Source organism: Loxodonta africana, chromosome 1 (genome assembly GCF_030014295.1).
Source record: "Loxodonta africana isolate mLoxAfr1 chromosome 1, mLoxAfr1.hap2, whole genome shotgun sequence".
Classification (NCBI taxonomy): domain Eukaryota; kingdom Metazoa; phylum Chordata; class Mammalia; order Proboscidea; family Elephantidae; genus Loxodonta; species Loxodonta africana.
In genome coordinates, this window is record NC_087342.1 from 221,175,280 (window position 1) to 221,195,412 (window position 20,133).

Sequence of the window (20,133 nt, forward strand, 5' to 3'; positions counted from 1 at the left end):
AATGCTCCTTAGATGAGAAGATTATAAAACTTGGCCTTGCTTACTTTGGACACTTCATCAGGAAAGACCAATTGCTAGAAAAATACATCATGCTTGGTGAAATAGAGGGTCAGCAAAAACGAAGAAAACCCTCCGTGAAGTGGACTGACACAGCCACAACAATGGACTCAACCATACCAATGATCATAAAGATGGCATAGGACCAGGCGATGTTTTATTCTGTTATACATAAGGTCGCCGTGAGTTGGAGCCAGCTAGGTGGCAACTACCAACAACAACGACAGAATGTAACTACTTCTCTGCCCCACCTACCACCTCCACCCAGGGCCAAGCCACCATCACTTCTCAGCTGGGTTGTTGCGGTAGCCTTCCAGCTGGTCCCTGCCTCTCTGTCTTCCCACCCTCACTCCAGGCTATCCTAAGCATATCAGTTACAGTGGTCCTTGTGAAACATATGTCAGGTCATGTCATTCCTCTGCTCAAGCCCCTCCAATGGTTTCTCTTGTACTCAGTAAAAGTCAATTGCCTTTGGGTGGCCTGCAAGGCCCTATATGACCCAGCACTCCTGTTACCTCTTTGAACTCTTCTCCTTATTCTACACCTTGCTCATTCCAATTCAGCCATATTAGCTTTCTCCTTATTTCCCAAATATGCTTTGGACATTCCTGCCTTTGCACTTGCTATTATTCTGGTCTGTTATATGCCCAGAATATTCTTCCCCCAGGTAGTGATTGTCTTGTCACCATCTTCATGTAGTTGCTCAATGTCATCGTCTCAAGTTACTCTGATCACCCTACTTAAGTGTTCAACCTTTGATCCCACACTCCCTATCTCCAATCTCTGTTTAATCTTCACCGTAGCACTTGTCACTGTTTGACCTTCAAAATATATTTTATTGATTGATTATTGGTTGCCCCATGCTCCTACCCCCACTAGAATATAATTTCCATGAGGTCAGGGATTTTTGCCTATTTTCTTTACTGCCATGTCCCCAAACCCCAGAACAGTACCTAGCCCACTATAGATGCTCAATAAATAATTTTTGGATGAAAAAAATGAACTAGTGTCCTAGATTATCATAAAACCCTGTCCAAGTGACGGGGCTTGCTTTGGTCCCCATGACTGGGTCTTGGCCTTTTGCCCTAGTCTCACAGATGTAGAACTTCCCACTTGTGAACCTGAGGCTGTCAAAACCCAGCCTTGAGAGATCTGCCAACTGCCTGGGACTTCCTTGTCCCTGCTCAGTTGGCCAACTGGGGTGTGTAGACCCATCTCCCTGGCTGGGACTTCACTTGGGCTCACATTCCCACATTTCCCTTAAATAAGCACACCTGGCCCTCACCAACTCTGCCCATATCCCGGAATTTGGATGCACTGGTCAACCCCAGTTCTGCTTGAGCATCTGTTCTAATAATTCTTAATTATACTGAGGCTGGCCTTGAGCAGCAGACCATATAAATAATGATTTCTTTCTATGGCTGCGATGGAGCGTGAGAAGGTGGGAAATGGCTCGGCATGAGTGGACTGTGAGGGTTCAGAACTGATGGATGAGGCTGGTATGGCCAAGCTTTCCATGGTTCCAACTGACTCTAACGGGAGGGTAGGGGGTGGGGCAGTAAATGGGTGAGGGTCCGGCACCCATCACTGTCCTCCAGCTCAGGGGTCTGATCATTCATCTTGTGATACAGAAGCTGCTGGGGCAGGAGTGACTGTGGAATCTGGAGGCTGTTCCCGGACTATTTCACAAGAGTTTTCTTTTGGAAAAAAAAAAAAAAAACGCCTCATTCTCTTCATCCCCAGTGTTACATAAGCTAGTATTTCCCTCGATGGTTGAAATGAATATCCTTTCTCTGCCTGAATAAATAGAACACCAACTCTTTGGGACTCGCTTCTTCCTCCACTCCAGCGCTTCCAAGGGATCTGGCTACTGTGGTTGGCTTAGTGGCGGCCACAGCCCAAATTGGGGCCTGGCCGTCACTGACAGCTACTCCTGAGAGTGTGTGGATGCTGCCAAAACACCTCTTAAACATCCCAACAAGCTGAAAACAAAGCCCCACCTATGTTAGTGGTGGCAGACTCTGGAAGATGTGCTGAGGACCTTTGTGGCTGGAAATCTACTGTGGCACCATAAACCAATCTCCAAGTACAAAATCTGAATCCCTGCGTTGTGCACCAGTTAACTTGGTCCAAACGGTTGGAGGTTCAAGTCCACCCAGAGGCATCTGGGAAGAAAGGCCTGGCAATCTACTTCCAAAAAATTAGCCATAGAACACAGTTCTACTCTAATGCACTTGGGGTCGCCATGAGTTGGAATAGCCTGGGTGGTCAACTGGTTTTGGTTTTAAGTGCAGAATCACCACAAAAGGCACTTAAATAACAAAAAGACTAAAAAAAAAAAAAAAAAAATCTGTACCTACAAACACTCACAGGCATATAACCTGTCCCCGCCATGGGAAAATTGTTTATCTGATAAGTTAATTCTCAACTCTTTTTTTCCTAATAGAGGATTTTGATTTTCACATGAAGTGGTGATTATTTCCCCTGCCCAAATAACTCTTTCCTCATAGCCTTGGGGTTTCATTTGTTCACACCTTGGTCTTCCTCTCTTTCCTTTTGTTTTCCTGTATAATAAAAGTAAATCGTACCATTGAATGGTCCAGTGGAGCTGACTTCATTCTCTGCCCTTATGGCAACTTTTGCATCTTTCAGTTCGTAGATACTAAGCTAAAGCTTAGTGTAACGTGGAGGATAGATTGGCCCTCCTTAGGTGAGACTCATGTGTTACTACTCATTCTGAATCTCCAGGGGGTGCTTCATATGGCAACTTGGTATTTGCTGAAATGACCTACGTTTTTGAAAATCAAGATCCCTTTCGAGTTTTACAAGTAAAATTTTCCAAAATGATAGTGAGCATCTCAATTTATTTTAGGGAAAGGTGCAAATTGTATAATTTTGCTAATTTGGTAAAAGGTGATAATTTTGAAAAGGAAAGGTAATAATATAGGCAATGTTTAAAAACTGGTGAAGAAACGTAACAGCACAACCACGAAAACCAAACCCACTGCCGTCGAGTCGATTCTGACTCACAGTGACCCTATAGGACAGAGTAGAATTGCCCCATAGGGTTTCCAAGGCTGTAAATCTTTACAGAAGCAAACTGCCGCATCTTTCTTCCTCGAAGCAGCTGGTGGCTTTGAACTGCCAACCTTTCGGTTAGCCGCTGAAGGTCAACAGCCAAGCACTTTAACCACTATGGCGATAAAAAACAATAGGGCTCCTCAAAACAGTATATGTGATTAAAAAAAAAAACTCCAAACCCATTGCTGTGGAGTCGATTCTGACTCGTAGTGACCCTATAGGAGAGAGTAGAACTGCCTTATAGGATTTCCAAGGTTTTAAATCTTTACAGAAGTAGACTGCCACATCTTTCTTCCACAGAACGGCTAGTGGGTTGGAACCGCAGGCCTTTTGGTTAGCAGCCAAGTACTTAACCACTGCCATACCAGGGCTCCTTAGTATTTGTGATAAAAGAAAAAAAAAAATTTTTTTTTTTTTTTAGTAAAAATTATGTTAACAGTGATAAGCCCATTCCTGTCATAGTTCTTAATCTTGTTTAGGCTTCTTTAAGAACATGATGATATTTCTAGGCTCCGTCCCCAAAAAGGAATCCCTGGGTGGTGCAAACACTTAATGAGCTCTGTTGCTAAAATTAGAAATCATCAAAAATGAAATGGAATGCATAAAGATTGATATCCTAGGCATTAGTAAGCTGAAATGGACTGGTATTGGTCATTTTGAATTGGACAACCATATGGTCTACTATACCGGGAATGACAACTTAGGGAGGACCAGCATTATATTCATCTTCCAAAAGAACATTTCAAGATCTATCCTGAAGTACAACACTATTAGTGATAGGATAATATCCATATGCCTACAAGGAAGACCAGTTAATATGCCTGTTATTCAAATTCACGCATCAACCATTAAGGCCAAAGATGAAGAAACTGAAGATTTTTACCAACTTCTGCAGTCTGAAATTAATCGAATGTACAATCAAGATGCACTGATCATTACCGGTGATTGGGATGCTTAAGTTGGAAACCAGAAGGATCAGTAGTTGGAAAATATGGCTTTGGAGATAGAACTGATGCTGGAGATCTCATGACTGAATTTTGCATGACTAACAACTTCTTCTTGCAAAATTGTGGTGTTGGCGAAGAATATTGACTGCCAAAAGAACGAACAAATCTTTCTTGGAAGAAGTACAACCAGAATGCTCCTTAGAAGCAAGGATGGCAAGACTGTGTCTTACATACTTTGGACATGTTGTCAGGAGGGATCAGTCCCTGGTGAAGCACCTCATGCTTGGCAAAGAACAGGGTCAGTGGAAAAGAGGAAGGCCCTCAATGGGTGGATTGACACAGTGGCTGCAACAATGGGCTGAAGCATAACAACGATTGTAAGGATGGCACAGGACCAGGCAGTGTTTCATTTCTGTTGTACATAGGGTCGCTATGAGTTGGAACCGACTCAACGGCACCTAACAACAACGACTTCTTCATTGGAAATACATTTTTCCAACAACATAAACAGCGACTATACACCAGGACCTTGCCAGATGGAATACACAGGAATCAAATCGACTACATCTGTGGAAAGAAATGATGGAAAAACTCAGTATCATCAATCAGAACAAGTTCAGGGGCTGACTGTGGATCAGACCATCAATTACTCATATGCAAGTTTGAGTAGAAACTGAAGAAAATTAGAACAAGTCGATGAGAGCCAAAGCTCGACCTTGAGTATATCCCACCTGAATTTAGAGGCCATCTCAAGGATAGATTGGACGCGTTGAACACTAATGACCAAAGGCCACACGAGTTGTGAAATGACATTAAGAACATCATACTTGAAGAAAGAGTTCATTAAAAAGACAGGAGAAATAAATCTTACCAGAGATGTAAAAGACATACAAAGCAAACTACAGTACACTTCTGCAAGAAACCAAAAGAGACTTACATAAGTGCTCATGGATAGGAAGACTTAACATTATAAAAATGTCTATTCTACCAAAAGCGATCTCTACATTTAATGCAATTCCGATCCAAATCCCAAGGACGTTCTTTAATGAGATGGAGAAACAAATCACCAATTTCATATGGGAGGGAAAGAGGCCCTGGATAAATAAGGCATTACTGAAAAAGAAGAACAAAGTAGGAGGCCTTACTTTACCTGATTTTAGAACCTATCATACCACCACGGTAATCAAAACAGCCTGGTACTAGTACAACAGATACATGGACCAATGGAACAGAATTGAGAATCGAGACATAAATCCATCCACATACGAGCAGTTGATATTTGACAAAGGCCCTGAAACAGTTAAATGGGGAAAAGACAGTCTTTTTAACAAATGGTGCTGGCATAACTGGATATCCATCTGCAAAAAAATGAAACAAGACCCATACCTCACTCCATGCACAAAAACTAACTCAAAATGGATCAAAGACCTAAATATACAATCTGAAACGATAAAGATCATGGAAGAAAAAATAGGGACAATGTTAGGAGCCCTAATACATGGCATAAACAGTATACAAAACATTATTAAGAAAGTAGAAGGAAAACTAGATAACTGGGAGCTCCTAAAAATCAAACACTTATAAGAAGACTACCTACGGACTGGGAAAAAGTTTTTAGCTATGACATTTCTGATCAGCGCCTAATCTCTAAAATCTATATAATACTGCAAAAACTCAACTGCAAAAAGACAAATAACCCAATTAAAAAATGGGTAGAAGATATGAATAGACACTTCACTAAAGAAGACATTCAGGCAGCTAACAAATATATGAGGAAATGTTCACAACCATTAGCCATTAGAGAAATGCAGATCAAAACTACAATGAGATTTCATCTCACTCCAACAAGGCTGGCATTAATCCAAAAAACACACATAATAAATGTTGGAGAGGTTGTGGAAAGATTGGAACACTTCTACACTGCTGGTTGGAATGTCAAATGGTACAACCACTTTGGAAATCGATTTGGCGCTTCCTTTAAAAGCTAGAAATATAACTACCATACGATCCAGCAATCCCACTCCTTGAAATATATCCTAGAGAAATAAGAGCCTTTACACGAACAGATATATGCACACCCATGTTTACTGCAGCACTGTTTACAATAGCAGAAACATGGAAGCAACCAAGGTGCCCATCAACAGATGAATGGATAAATGAATTATGGTATATACATACAATGGAATACTACACATCGATAGAGAACAGTGAGGAATCTGTGAAACATTTCATAACATGGAGGAGCCTGGAAGGCATTATGCTGCATGAAATTAGTCAGTTGCAAAAGGACAAATATCGTATAAGACCACTGTTATAAGAGCTTGAGAAATAGTTTAAACTGAGAAGAAAACATTCTTTTGCATTTACGAGAGGGGGGAGGGAGGGAGTGTGGGAGAGGGGTATTCACTAATTAGATAGTAGATACGAACTACTTTAGGTGAAGGGAAAGTCAGCACACAATACAGGGGAGGCCAGCATAATTGGACTAAACCAAAAGCAAAGAAGTTTCCTGAATAAACTGAATGCTTCGAAGGACAGCATAGCAGGGGCAGGGGTCTGGGGACCGTGGTTTCAGGGGACATCTAAGTCAATTGGCATAATAAAATCTATTAAGAAAACATTCTGCATCCTACTTTGAAGAGTGGCGTCTGGGGTCTTAAATGCTAGCAAGCAGCCATCTAAGATGCATCAATTGGTCTCAACCCACTTGGATCAAAGGAGAATGAAGAACACCAAGGACACAAGGTGATTATGAGCCCAAGAGACAGAAAGGGCCATATGAACCAGAGACTACATCATCCTGAGACCAGAAGAACTAGATGGTGCCTGGCTACCACCAATGACTGCCCTGCCAGGGAACACAACAGAGAACCCCTGAGGGAGCAGGAGATCAGTGGGATGCAGACCTCAAATTCTCATAAGACCAGACTTAATGGTCTGACTGAGACTAGAAGGACCCCGGTGGTCATGGCCCCCAGACCTTCTGTTGGCCCAGGACAGGAACCATTCCTGAAGCCAACTCTTCAGACATGGATTGGACTGGACAATGGGTTGGAGAGGGATGCTGGTGAGGAGTGAGCTTCTTGGATCAGGTGGACACTTGAGACTATGTTGTCATCTCCTGCCTGGAGGGGAGACGAGAGGGTGGAGGGGGTTAGAAGCTGGCGAAAAGGACACGAAAAGAGAGTGGAGGGAGAGAGTGGGCTGTCTCATTAGGGGGAGTAATGGGGAGTGTGTAGCAAGGTGTATATGGGTTTTTGTGTGAGAGACTGACTTAATTTGTAAAATTTAACTTAAAGCACAATAAAAATTATTTAAAAAAAGACTAGAGAGAAAGAAAAGACCTAAATGGATGTTAGAAGAGACTCTGAAACTTGCTTTTGAACTTCAAGTAGCTAAAGGAAAAGGGAAAAATAATGAAGTAAAAGAGTTGAACAGAAGATTTCAAAGGGTGGCTCAAGAAAATAAAGTATTAAGATGACATGTGCAAAGACCTGGAGATAGAAAACAAAAAGGGAAGAACACACTCAGCATTTCTCAAGCTGAAAGAACTGAAGAAAAAATTCAAGCCTTGCGTTGCAATACTGAAGGATTCTACGGGAAAATATTAAACAATGCAGGAAGCATCAAAAAAAGATGGAAGGAATACACAGAGCCACTATACCAAAAAGAATTGTTCCATGTTCAACCATTTCAGGAGTTAACATATGATCAGGAACCGATGGTACTGAAAGAAGAAGTCCAAGCTGCACTGAAGGCATTGGCGAAAATCAAGGCTCTGGGAATTGATGGGATACCAATTGAGATGTTTCAACAAATGGATGCAGCAGTGGAAGTGCTCGCTCGTCTATGCCAAGTAGTTTGGAAGACAGCTACCTGGCCAACAGACTGAAAGAGGTCCATATCCCACCGAACTTGGAAATTATCAAACAATAGCATTAATATCACATGCAAGCAAAATTTTGCTGAAGATCATTCAAAAGCGGCTGCAGCAGTACATCGACAGGGAACTGCAAGAAGTTCAAGCCTGACTTAGAAGAGGATGTGGAACCAGGGATATCATTGCTAATGTCAGGTGGATCCTGGCTGAAAGCAGCGAATACCAGAAAGATGCTTACCTGTGTTTTATTGATTATGCTAAGACATTTGGCTGTGTGGATAGTAACAAATTATGGATAGCATTGCGGAGAATTGGAATTCCGGAACACTTGATTGTTCTTGCGAGGAATCTGTACACGGGTCAAGAGGCAGTTGTTCCGACAGAACAAGGGGATGCTGAGTGGTTTAGAGTCAGAAAAGGTGTGTGTCAGTGTTGTATCCTTTTACCATACCTGTTCAATCCATATGCTGAGCAATAATCTGAGAAGCTGGACTCTGTGAAGAAGAATGCTGCATCAGGATTTGAGAAAGACTCATTAACAACCTGCAATATGCAGAAGACACAACCTTCCTTGCCGAAAGTAAAGAGGACTTGAAGCATTTACTGACGAAGATCAAAGATCACAACCTTCAGTATGGATTACACCTCAACATCAAAAAAAAAAAAATTTTTTTTTTTTAAATCCTTACAACGGGGCCAATGAGGAACATCATGATGAACAGAGAGGAGATTGAAGTTGTCGAGGATTTCGTTTTACTTGGATCCACAATCAACAGCCATGGAAGCAGCAGTCAAGAAATCAAAAGACACATTGCGTTGGGCAAATCTGCTGTGAAAGACCTCTTTAAAGTGTTGAAAAGCAAATATGTCACCTCGAAGACTAAGGTGCGCCTGACCCAAGCCATGGTATTTTCAATCGTACCATATGCATGTGAAAGCTGAACAATGAATAAGGAAGACTGAAGAATTTATACCTTTGAATTGTGGTTTTCGAGAAGAATATTGGATATACCATGGACTGCGAAAAGAACGAACAATTCTGTCTTGGAGGAAGTACAACCAAAATGCTCCTTAGAAGCAAGAATGGTGAGATTATGTCTCACATGCTTTGGACATGCTATCAGGAAGGATCAGTCCCTGGAGAAGGACATCATGCTTGGTAAAGTAGAGGGTCAGCAAAAAAGAGGAAGACCTTCAATGAGATGGATTGACACAGTGGCTGCAGCAATGGCTTCAAGCATAGCAACATTTGTGAGGATGGTGCATGACCAGGCAGTGTTGGGTTCTGTTACACATAGGGTCACTATGAGTCAGAACTGACTCGACGGCACCTAACAACAACAACAGCAATGAAACAATGTTTTTCTCTCCCTGCTCCCCATCAACTGTGTTATTACCTGCAGTCCTCTCAAATTTTTCCTTTCTGGGGATGCTGGCTGAATCGGCTGATGTCGTAGAACTTGCCATTGTTGTGGAGTGTCACTGCAGTCCCTGCTGAGGCCGCCAAATCCAGCCAAGAATTTTGCTGTTGATGCCAATCACAGGCATCAATCTGGGCAGGACCCATTTGCTGTGAGGGCTGTTGTATCCAATCTAAGTTTCAATGAGATGGGCAGGGGAGGACTACCCTTCACTCCTAATTGTTATCTAGTTTTGGAAGCAAGGGTGCTTTCTGTTCTCAATATCTTACAGAGAGTTTTCTTCTACTTTTTATTGCAACCTCTGGTTTCCCTAGGGCTCAGTTGTTCATGGAGCTGGGCAGTTGACAGACTTAGTCACAGATTCTGTGTGCCATCTTTTTTTTAAATAATTTTTATTGAGCTTTGAGTGCACGTCTACAAATCGAGTCAGTCTGTCACATGTAAGCTCATATACACCTTACTCCATACTCCCACTTACTCTCCCCCTAATGAGTCAGCCTGCTCCCTCCTTCCAGTCTCTCCTTTTGTGACCATTTTGCCAGTTTCTAACCCTCTCTACCCTCCCATCTCCCCTCCAGACAGGAGATGCCAACACAGTCTCAAGTGTCCACCTGATACAAGAAGCTCACTCTTCATCAGCATCTCTCTCCAACCCATTGTCCAGTCCCTTCCATGTCTGATGAGCTGTCTTCCGGAATGGTTCCTGTCCTGGGCCAACAGAAGGTATGGGGACCATGACTGCCGGGATTTCTCTAGTCTCAGTCAGACCATTAAGTCTGGTCTTTTTATGAGAATTTGGGGTCTGCATCCCACTGTTCTCCTGCTTCCTCAGAGGTTCTCTGTTGTGCTCCCTGTCAGGGCAGTCATCGTCTGTGTGCCGTCTTTAAAAATCACTTTTCTCTGACACTGGCTTCTTGTCCTTGGATGAAATTTGTGGTGTTCTCTTTTTTCCTTAGAAGTACTCCCTGGTAAGTCTGTTGCTGTTGAGTTGATTTCAACTCATGGTGACCCCTTGTGTGTCAGAGTAGCACTGTGCTCCATAGCGGTTTTCAATGACAGATTTTTTTTTGGAGTAGATTGTCAGACCTTTCTTCCAAGGTGTCTGTGGGTTAACTCGAACCTCCATCCTTTTGATTTGTAGACAAGGGTGTCCATGAACATAAAATGCTGCAAAAAAAAAATATATATATATATTTTTTGCAAGGACCACCATTATCTGAATCCTAGTTGAGACCTTGCTTCCTACTGAGAATATGTGAGTTTGTGTATGTGGTGACCGAGACAGATGGGGCAGAAGGTGGGTGGTTGGGGAGAAGAGGAACTGAGGGGCAGAATCTTGAGGGAGTAAGTAGTAAGTAGGGACAGAGAGCTTTTTTTTTTTTTTTTTCGTTCAAAGTGAATAGTTTTTTCATTTTAAATCATTGTATCCCTCATTTGTTGGTTCCTTTGTCACTTCTATAAATGTGAGAGAGTCCACTTTTTCATCTTATAGAAATTTTCAATAATAATTTCCTCACATGGGACTTTTGTGGCTTGATTTATATCTTTTCCTATGTAAAGAAGAGATGTGATTTATGAAGGCAGGTTTTTCAAGTCTTTCTATAGATGAGGTTTAAGTTTTAACTGTATTATCTGTCACTACTACCTGAAGGTAGGTTGCACTTTTTTCTTTGAGGAATAAAACCTTTATCCCTATAAATGTCAACTCAAGCTTCAATATTGAATAAAGAACAGTAATGAGTCACTGGGTATTGGTCATATTATGGCTCTATTTTCAAATATCCTGGACCTCTACGTTGACAACAGGACTGCTGGGCTGTGTGCCTCCTGCTACAAAAATTAGCTCCTGGGATCTGGGAGGAGTGTTTAGTTTACCTAAATTCTTTCATAGCCTTTATTGCCAGGTACCCAAGAGAGTCCTCGTCCCTTACAATCAGAAGAGCGTAACTAAAACATGAACATAACTAAAACACCGGGACATTTGAAGGAGTCCCTGGTGCAGATGGTTAATGCCCTTGGTGCTAACCAAAAGTTTAGTGGTTGGAGTCCACCCGGAGGTGCCTTGAAAGAAAGGCCTGGCAATCTGCTCCTGAAAAATCAGCCATTGGAAATCCTGTGAAGCACTGTTCTGCTCTGACACACACGCTGTTGCCACGAGCTGGAATGTACTCCAGGGCCCCTGGTTTGGTTTGGCCTGAAAGCAGTGGACTCGCTGTAACCCTGCCAGTGGCCACTGCAGCTCTAGCCAGACCCTCCCAAGCAGCCACGGCTCCAGGGCTTGCTATCTGCTAACCTTTGCTTACTGGTTTTCTCTGCAACAATCCCCTCACCCTGTAAATTCACTTGATAATAGCCTAGGCTTACTGTGGCCTCCACTGTACTCCAAGACAACTTTTCTGTTTGTGTCTCTGCAGCTCAAGAGCTCAGTCTAAGTTTCCAAAGTCATACTCTGAGATCTCGAATGTGATTGGCCAAGTTCATCTTTTCATGTTAGGTCATGTCCTAGGTCACTGGCCAGCCTATAGAAGGCTGCTCTTTGGCCAGGTCCCCATCGCTGCCCAATTAGCTGTGATCAGAAGTGGGGGGTGGGAGTCACACGGATTTGACTAGGTTGTCTTGGCAACTGCAGCTGACAACCGGCCAATCTCTCTTAGAAAGGTGAGCGAGTGGGCGGTCAGGTACTGATTGCTATCTCTAGGCAAGCAGAGTTTCCATTTTGGTTGCTCTTCATGAGGAAAACTAGCAGCTCAGAGCTGCTTTTATGGTGTGATTGAATTGAGATAGTGCTTTGAGTAGTACCCAATGGAAACAGCTTTGCTAATAAGGACAAGTGAAGAATTTGGGCAGTTAACTATGTAACTGAGTCCCAAACTCCGCTATCATCTTGGTTGTCTGACAAAAACACACTCTCCAATTCAAAAATGTGATTTTCTTTTCTTTTACTTTAGCCTGAATCACCCAAAACACAACAGTTTTTTGCTTCAATGACCCAGATTACGTCAATTTTCTGCTTTATTTGCTTGCGGAAACCAGGATGTTAGTGGTCTTCTAGAATGGGAAAACTTATTTTTTAAAAAAAGTTTGGAAGCTGGAAAAAATTCTAGAATTTATAGATTTCATTACTCTAAGTTAATTAACACACAATATGACACCATAAAGGCATGTGTGTGATAACCTCGCCCTCTTTTTTTAAAAAAAATAAAGGTGAAGTAGATAGCATGATTCGATAAAAAGTCAGGCTTTGTTTTTCAGCGTGTATGAGGAAACCAAGCACAAGTGCATGGCGCTTCTCTTTGAATTATATTTATGAGATTGAGTTTGCCTTGTGTTTATTCCCATTATATTATATTATGCTGCCTTATTTTAAATTGTTCGTTTCTTATTGTTTTGCCATTATTCAGTTTAATAGCGATAAATGCAATTTAAGTAGAAACTTTACCTCAAAGGGAATTTTTCTTTTTTCTATAAGAAGGCACAGAATATTTTAAAACAAGGTTAATCCAAGCACATATTTTTATTTTTAGTGATTCAATTAGAACGGAAAACTTTAAAATTATTCATAATAACCTTTCTATATCTATCTGATAAAACCATTCTTACCCATTCACAGATAAACCTCCAAACTTTTTTTGCCCCATGTCATCTACAAGGCAAGAGTGTTCCCATAGCATATTCCTATTTGCAATTCCCTGTGTGCTGGCTCTGATTCCACCAAACCAAAGAAAACCCAGTTGCCATACAGTTCAACTCATGGCTACCCCATGTGTGTCAGAGTAGAACTGTGCTCTCTGGGGTTGTGACCGTTTGTAAGTGGGTTGCCAGGCCTTTCTTCTGAGGCACATCTGGGTGGATTAGAACTGCCGGTCTTCATGGTTAATAGCCAAGTGCTTAACCATTTGCTCTACCCAGGAACTCCTCTGATTCCATAGTGGAGTGTTAAAAGCATGGGTCCTTGAATTGAACCACCTGAGGTTGAATCCTGGCTCCAGCTGTGAAATCTTCATACAGGTACTTAATCTCAGCATCCCAAGGTTTTCTCATCTGTAAAATGGGTTTGTGATAGTACCTACCTCATTGGGTTGTTGTGAAAGTGCTTAGACTAGTAGTTGGCCCCTAGTATGCACCCAATTTGCTATTATTTTTATTCTCTCTCTAGAGAATGCACATATTGGAATGCAAATGAATGATAGTAATGTTCTTTTAAGGGTAATCACTCTAATTCATAATTTATATTATGCTTAAATTTACATTTTCCAGTAAAGAGGAAATAATCTATAACCTTCAGTTCAGAATCCAGTGGATGTCCTATTTTGAGAACTGTTGCTCTCAGTAATTTTCTTCTCTGTACTGATGTGTACCACTGATTTTTAACAAATAGCTAGATGCTGTTTGCAAAGTGTAGTTCACCCATTCTGGCAAATATAATAATTGAGGGATTTAATTAAAAGATATTTTGCTTTCAAAAAGTTTAAACTGTTCAAAACATTTATTAAATTATTTACCTTTCATCAGAAATCATAATAAAAGTGATACAATCTAATAAGACCTCCAGAATGTATTAGTCAATGTGACTCTTTGTTAGTGAATCGTTGAACTTCTGTGGTTGTTAAATCAAAATGAAATATTTTACATATTAGCTAAAATGTCTCACGCTCTATGTTCCAGGGAAATTATCTTAGGAAAATCTGTATATTCAAGCTCTTCTATCTATGGTCTACCTCACAAGTATAGAGAAGATTACTTGAAGACAGTTAAGAACATGTATTTCAGAATGTTTTCAAGGGGACACATCTCGTGCCAATCACCTGGGATGGGTTATTTGTATGTGTGTGTATGCACGTGAATGAATTGCATAAGATAGTTCCTAACAGTGCAGGTGTAGCTAAACCGAATAAGGTCTGTTTGACTCCTTTCTCAGTTATCCTATTCATCCATTTATTAAACACATACACGCAGAGAGGGAGAGAGAGACAATGATTTGAGTTAGGCAAGGTTTTATTTTTTGAACAGTTTCACTGAGATAGAATTGACGTATAATCAAGTGATTATGATAGTTTTGGTTTTCTTTTTCCCAAGCCAGTTTTGAGTCTCACCTCTTACCCAGCAGATGGCCATTTGCATTTAGAGATTCTAAGAAGCTCAATAGCAAGGGACTCCTGCCCCTCCTTTCTCCCCTCGGCATTCTCATTTCCAGAAAACCAGCCTTTCTCCAGGCTTGTAAAGTAGAAAAAGTGAATCAACTTTTAAAAATCCTTTAAACTACATGCTGCATAGACCACGAGCTGACTATAAATGATTAAAATCCCAATATTATTTTTTTAAAATTTCAATATCATTTTTTTAAAGCTCATTTTCGATTTCAGGATTTTATCTCAGTGTAAAAAGACAGAGAGAGGGAAAAAAAATAACAAGCAAACCCTTAATCTGTTGCCGGAAATGCCGGACAGTTTAGGACATAAGATCATGTGACAGCAGGAGGGGCTCAAAAGCCAGGCAGAAGGTAAACCTGTGCAGGTTATTAAAGTTAAGAACCGAATTAATCAGTGACGAGAGGTGCAGAGCCGGCTGGTGAGGCAATGGCTGCATGAGAACGTGGAAACCACCCCCCCCCCCCAAAAAAAAACTCGCCCAAGACGCGTCCTCACCCCCGGTTTTCGCTGTAATTAATTTTGAATTAACACACTTTATGTGCTGAATACCTGCTTTATCTACTTATTTTTTTCCAACTACACACGCTTGTCTTGGCTCCAAGGTTTATCAGAAACAAAGAAGAAATAGGCTGGATTACATAAAAATATGTTTCAGGCAGATTAACACATTACTTATTCCTCATTAAAGATCTGTCTTAACCAAAGAGCTAAGAAGTTTGAATCAGGCCTGGCTTGGAGAAAGGCGGCCACCCCCCTCTTCTCTTTCTCCAAGGCGATTTTCCAATCCTAGTCAAATGGTGGTGCTAGTTCTTTATTTTTGAGTGGCTGCATTTCCTAATTTCATGGTCGTAGCAGCCTGTGTACAGGCTCAGAACGGCTCTCCCCCCAGCTGAAAATGCAGACTCCAGGCTCAGAAGCTCCTCACCGGGCTTGAAAGGGTCCCACTCCTTTCTCCTGCCCTTTCTATAGCATCAGAGGACACTGTCTGAGTGACTTTCTTCTCTACAAGTAGGTACTCTGTTTTCTTCTCAATTTCTTTCCTTTTTTTTTTTTGCTATGTCTGCTACTGTTTACAAGCGTGATGTAACTTTAGAGCCTACCTCTCACATTAAAAGATGTTCGTTTTTCTCTGAATGCTCCGGGGGTATTTTGCAAAGTCGCTGGCAAGCCTTGCTACCATGGAAAAATGTGAAATGGAAGCTCGGTACAGTGGAAATCCACTTTTGGAGTAATATTCGGCTGAGTCAGAGAGCTGCAGTTACCGTTTTCTGAGCGCAGCGCTGACAGGCTGCCCGCCCGCCCCAGATAACGAATATTTATTGGATCCTGCTCTAGTGATGAGGTTCTGGATCTGGGAAGCGTGTCGGAAACTTACAAGTTCTTGATTTGTCTGCTCACAGGCTAGCAGGAGCATACGACCTGTTTTCTTAATCTTGGGTACTGTAACTCATGGGAGTGTGAACCAAGCAGGCTGAATAAGCCGTTATTTGCTTCCTGAAAGCAGTGGAGTTTTCTGACAAGCTTCGCAATCTTGCAACACAAGGTGACACCCTGTCTTTAAAGCGCCCTATGGTTTGAGGCCAGTCCTTTTGAGTCTGCAACCTCAGCCTTCTCTGACGTGACAGACCATCGGTCACTTTTTGCAGGATGGTGTGTACAGGAGCGTCTCCGCATGAGCAGGAGTTCCTTGCGCCGCGATGTGGCAGGCACAAAAGCCAGGACAGACTACTTTCGTTTTGGCTAGAGGGATACGACACATTTCAGGAAATGTGCGTTAAGTTCTAAGCTTCATGCTTTGTCTAGAAGGTGACAAGTTTTTGTTCTCGGACAAGCCCATAGAAGCGAACTTTTTTTTTTTTTTGCACTAACTGTATGGTTTGGGTTTTATCAGAACTTAGAATCATGGCACAGATTCCCGTACAAAAGTGCCAGATTTTTAACAGCTTTATGGGCCAGATCTAATAGACGGGCACAGTGACTCCCAGCATGTAGTGGCTGGGAAATTCCTCTGGTTTTGAACTTGATATAGATGTATTTATATTTCCATGTTGTCAGTGAACTTGTGAATTAGAGGCCTTCGAACTGAATCGTAAAATGCACAGAGAAATGAAAGAAGTGGAGTTGGTTGAGAACTTCCCAGATCTTCTACTCTATAAAATTTCTTTCTGTTTCTCCAAAGCCAATGTTTGCTCCGATTTTGCTAATATTCCTTGAAGACCGTCCACTAGGCCTTGAAATGCCTGGATCTAATATGGTAGAAGTTGTTAGATTTTCAAAGAAATTAGCAGTAACAAATAATTTAGGTATCGGAAGCATCTCATGTAAGAAAAAAAAAGCTACATTTTGAATACAAATACAAAAGTCATATTTATTAGCAAGATATTTTTCTTAGACAGTTGGAGATATTTGTTTTATTTCATCACTCTTGGAAAGTCATGGAAAGCTCTCATGTCTTAAAGTTGCAGCAAGAACAAAGTCAAACAACCATCTTTTATTTCAAATAGCTATCTTTTACTTTGCTAGAAAGCTTAGACTTCTGCTCAGGCCTTCCACGGTGAATAACCCTTTGCTGAGGAGTCAGACATTAAATAGTTCCATTCAAATTCACAGGGGACAACTAGGACTTTGGAATCCAACAGGGCTCAATCCAAACCAGAACTCCCCACCGCTTTCTAGCTGTGTGAGTCAGGACAAATTATTTCACCTCTGGCCTCAAATTCCTCATCTACAAAGTAAGGATAGTAAGTGTAGCCGCCAGATGGAATTGTATGGAATAAATGAGATCAAGCCACTCATTAAACCACTCTTGCAATCTTCTTCAAGGGCTAGAAACTCAAATGAGGATGCCATTTTTATTCCAGCCCTACTACGGTGCCTGATACAGTATTTAATACCTGTTGGCTGATGAATGAATGAAACTCATGGTCAGCACCGTAGCTGCTAGGAGCTTTTATCCATCTGACTATAACTGGTAACTAGACCTGGAAAAAAAAAAAAAAAAGGGTTGGAAATCCACTCAGCTGAGTATGCCACTGGCTGAAATGTTGTTGCTTTTGAAATGGGCATAAAGTGTTGGAAGAGAGAGTACAGAAACTTCCAGCATCCTTCCCTCCATGTTTCTTCTCCTTCGTGACTGTGAGGATAGCCACATTCTTATGAGGAGAGCATGTCAAAAAACGTAGAAAAGGTGTGTCACCTTCATTTGTACATCAAAAGAAGCATTTTGCTTCTCTGTTAGGTAATGCTTTCGCCCAGGCATGCAGAGTTGTATGTGAACTTTTACTTCAATGTGATGCCTAAGACCTGAGACAGTCTCTTTTCCACTAGCGGTAACATAGGTTTAGTGCCAATCAGGGAGTAGTAATAGCAATATTAATACTGAACATTTAGGGAGCTCTTACTTTGTCCAGTGCTTTTTTATAGGTAATTATCACATTTCACCCTCACAACCACCCCAGGGAGTCAACATTATTGTTCCAGTTTTACAAATTAGGAAACTAAGGCTTTGGGAAGTAAGTAACGCATCTGATGCCATACAGTGTTATAAGACTGGAAGCTGAATTTCTGTAATTCCAAAGCCCACGTTCTTAGCCACAGACACTATTATTTTTTTTAAGTATTAATTTGTAAAGTTTTTGATAAATAAAATCCTTGTCTTAGAGAAGTAAGCTGAGCATCCAAGGATTATATTTATATGAGATAATGTCATACCCTCCCTAAGCCTCAGTGCCTTCATATGTAAAATGAGAATCATATCTGATGTACAAACGTTTTATGGATACTAGTGAGGGCTAGGATTTAGCCCTCATAAAACTCTCATAAAACTCTGTCCTATAGGGTCGCTATGAATTGGAATCAACTTGATGGCAATGGGGAATGAGGGCTAAATGTAATAACGTACACGAAAAAGCTTTGTGAAGAGTCTAGGCTTATAGAATGCAACTCACTATATGAAATGGATAAATTATTACTCAGTTGCATGTCAAGTCTTGTCCCCAAGTGAAAGAGGGTAGGTGCTGGCATGGTGCTGGTGCTCTGAAATGTGCACCATGGTCCTAAATAGCTGAGAGCCAGTGCAGTGGTGAGGTGTGGGTGGAGAGTTTCGGCTCCCCAGGCATGTGGCAAAGCTTGAACGTAAGTGTGGCAGGCAGCATGCGTGGGGTTTTGGGCGTGGTGGTAGACAGCTTCCAAGAGAGCCAACCTGTTACCTGTCCCTGGGAGTCACTGTCCTTTCCGGTGTTGCTCTGGACTTCTTTGAGAAGAGAAGTGGCCAGGAGCTGCCATAGCCTTTCTATTGTAAAAAACTCTTAAGAGCTTGTCGGTTTAGGCTACACAGCTGGAGCTGCTTCTTCCTAAACACAGCCTTCAACAAATTCATCTGGTTTCCCACTCCTATTTAAAGCTGGCACCAACTTTCATTTCTTTGGGGTTTCCTGCCAAGAATGGATACAAATGGGGCACAGTTTTCCAGCTCCCCTTTCTTGCTGCCTTGAAGACAATGCACTAGACTTTCATGGCTACTGCCAGTCCCAAGGGGAAAGAGACAGGCAAAATGACAGAATGATAACCCCAGGAAGTTTAAACGTGTAAGTCGATTTGCTAAATCTGTGTAGCCATGGTTCCCATTTTAGGGTTCCTGGCCTGTCTCGGATAGCCGGTGCCACTGGGTTTCTGACATTTTCTTTGTATTCTGATTTCATCCAGCTGCTCTGTTATCAAAGGGCCTGCCACTGAGCTTCCTAAACATACCTGTGTGGCTCAGTAGAAGCCTTCAGGCCCTACTTGCAAACGTTAATCTGCATTTCCCAGAACTTTCTGTCCAAAGGCATGCCTTCAGCTGGTCTCATTAGGGTGTTTCTTTTCAGAGTTTCAATAAAGACAAGAAATTTGAGTTTCTCTTACAACAAACATTCACACTCTCTTTTCTCCTTACAGTAGTGAATCATTTGTCAGAATTCGTTTTCCTGAAGTCATGTAAGGAAAACCAGAAGCAGTTGCTCTTGAGTCGGTTCCAACTCATGGCGACCCCATGTGTGTCAGAGTAGAACTGTGTTCCATAGGGTTTTCAGTGGCTGTGAAATTTCCAAGGAGCGCCTGGTGGATCGGAACTACTGACCTTTCGGTTAGCAGCCATAGCTCTTAACCACTACGTCACCAGGGTTTCCTGGTGGTATAGTGGTTAAGAGCTATGGCTGCTAACCAAAAGGTCAGCAGTTTGAATCCACCGGGTACTTCTTGGAAACTCTATGGGGCAGTTCTACTTTGTCCTACAGGGTCGCTATGAGTCGGAATCAACTGACAGCAATGGGTTTTTTTTTTTTTTTTTTTTTTTTTTTTACGGTGATCTTTTGGAAGCAGATTGACAGACCTTTCTTCCAAGGTGCCTCTGGGTGGATTTGAACTGCCAACCTTTTGGCTAGCAGCCAAGCACTTAAACATTTGCACCACCCAAGGATGCCTCATATAAAGAAAGGTGCTTAATAAAGAATATCAGATCATGAATAATAATTTATTTTAATGTTTCATCTAACACAATGTGACAAATACAGATCTAAATTTTCTTTCTTTTTCCTTATGGAATTTTGAAAAATCCTTCT

At 41.6% G+C, this 20,133-nt stretch overlaps 1 protein-coding gene across 2 annotated transcripts in view; it reads left to right on the forward strand.

Annotated features, from left to right (window-relative positions):
• Positions 1 to 15,079: 15,079 nt before the first annotated feature.
• ESR1 (estrogen receptor 1) overlaps positions 15,080 to 20,133 on the forward strand; it is a 506,164-nt gene continuing 501,110 nt past the window's right edge. Inside the window, exon 1 of one of the 2 annotated variants that reach the window (XM_064292339.1) lies at positions 15,080 to 15,544. The gene's annotated coding sequence lies outside the window, so the exon portion shown is untranslated. The remainder of the gene's footprint in view (positions 15,545 to 20,133) is intronic. The other variant, XM_010595835.3, reaches the window with a different exon arrangement.